The following is a 2,049-nucleotide window of genomic DNA, read 5'->3' as shown; positions in this document are numbered from 1 at the left end:
AGTAAGCCAGAAGGAAAAACACCAATACAGTATACTAACGCATATATATGGAATTTAGAAAGATGGTAACGATAACCCTGTATACGAGACAGCAAAAGAGACACTGATGTATAGAACAGTCTTATGGACTCTGTGGGAGAGGGAGAGGGTGGGAAGATTTGGGAGAATGGCATTGAAACATGTGAAACGTCATGTATGAAACGAGATGCCAGTCCAGGTTCAATGCACGATGCTGGATGCTTGGGGCTGGTGCACTGGGACGACCCAGAGGGATGGTGTGGAGAGGGAGGAGGGAGGAGGGTTCAGGATGGGGAACACATGTATACTAATTAAATAATTTTCTATTAAAGAAAAAAAAATAAAAATAAAATCTTTATTGACTTTAAAAAAAAAAAAGAAAGAAAGTAGACCTGAGATTTGGAACACCTGGATTCAAATGCTGTAGCTAAAACTCTTAGATATGTTTTCTTCATGTTGCTGACATGTGATTAAAGAATGTTTACTCTTCTTTATTCAAAAGACTCCTCAAGTCTTGGTAAGAAGAAAAGAAAACAATTCCTTTATATTCAATAAAAACTGTAAGTGATAGGATGTTTAAGAAAATAAGACCAAATTAAGAATAATTTTTAAATTTCTGGTTTATTTTTTATGCTACAAAAAGAATTAAAGATAGGTTGAGAACTGTTCCTTCCTCCTTTAGTGAGTGTTTCTCTTTTTGCTTTTGATAAATTCATAGTGTGAAAAAATTCAGCAGTGATTCTTTCACTTGGTAAGTATCCCTTCCCTATATATCTAAGAATTTCTAGAATCTATTTGCTTTACCACAGGTTAAGTAAAAATAAAAGAAGATCTGAAATCAAGGCAGGCCCTAGGGAAAAGCCAATTTCATCCAAGTAGCATTTGTATGAAGAATTTAGTACAGTAGAAATACACACTCTATAATCATCTCACTAGGGATTCATAGGTGTTTATTCTATTGCACATCCTAAATCTATGCACATGAATGTTAAAGCATTGGCAGAGTACATTAAAAGTTATAAAAAGCACCTAGCAAAGTACCTATCCATTAAGCATTCAACACATTTTAATTTCTGGGCCTTTTTTTTAATGTCAATGATCTGCAAAATTTATTATTTTTTTCATATTTTACAATAGATATAATCCTTTCTACATAGATAAATCATCATACTACTGGCTTCATGAACAGTCTAAGTTATTCTCCTCTTCATCAAATTCATCATGGCATTTTTCACCTCTATGTTTCTCACTGTATAAATGATAGGATTTAACATAGGAGTGAGGATTACAAAGAATACAGCCAGCCACTTGTCCACAGGATAGGGGGCCACAGGACACATGTAGGTGAATATACAAGGGACAAAAAAGAGCACCACTACTGTAAAGTGGGAGCCACATGTGGAGAGGGCCTTGTGACGTCCTTCAAAGCTGTGGGATTTCAGGGAGCTCAGGATGACTGTGTTGGAGATGAGCAGCAGGAAAAAAAGGAGCAAGCACATGGACCCACTGGTGGCTGCCACCACCATACTGAGCTTATAGGTGTCACTGCAGGTAAGTTTTAACAGTGGAAAGAGGTCACATATGAAGTCATTGAAGATGTTGGGACCTCACAAGGTCAAGTTGACCATGAAAATAATCTGCACAGTGGCATGCATGATCCCCTTAGTCCAGGCCACCACAACCAGGAGCTGGCAGAGTCCCTGTCACATGGTGATCATGTAGTGCAGAGGCTTGCAGATGGCCTCCTAGCAGTCATATGCCATGATGCTGAAGAGCATGATATCTCTGATCCTCCCAGGAAGTGTTCCACAAAGCAGCCACCCAAAGAGATGGTTCTCCTCTGGTACAGCAGGTCAGTGATCAATTTAAGGGTGGTGACGGATGTGTAGAAGACATCTCTCAGGGCCAAGTAAGTGAGAAAGAAGTACATGGGAGCAGAAAGTGTGGGGCTGAGGGAGATGGTAATGACAATAAGCAAGTTGGCCAGAACAGTGAATAGGAAAAAAAAAAAAAAAAAAAAAAAGACGAGCA

General features: G+C 38.7%; 1 pseudogene; it reads right to left on the bottom strand.

The window, feature by feature from the left end:
- Nucleotides 1–1,208: 1,208 nt before the first annotated feature.
- Nucleotides 1,209–2,047, bottom strand: LOC104982378 (annotated as a pseudogene).
- Nucleotides 2,048–2,049: the final 2 nt, after the last annotated feature.

The sequence above is a fragment of the Bison bison genome, unplaced genomic scaffold (genome assembly GCF_000754665.1).
Source record: "Bison bison bison isolate TAMUID 2011002044 unplaced genomic scaffold, Bison_UMD1.0 scf7180017860102, whole genome shotgun sequence".
Classification (NCBI taxonomy): domain Eukaryota; kingdom Metazoa; phylum Chordata; class Mammalia; order Artiodactyla; family Bovidae; genus Bison; species Bison bison.
The sequence above is the reverse complement of the archived record's forward strand: the minus strand, read 5'-3'. Positions and strand labels throughout refer to the sequence as shown.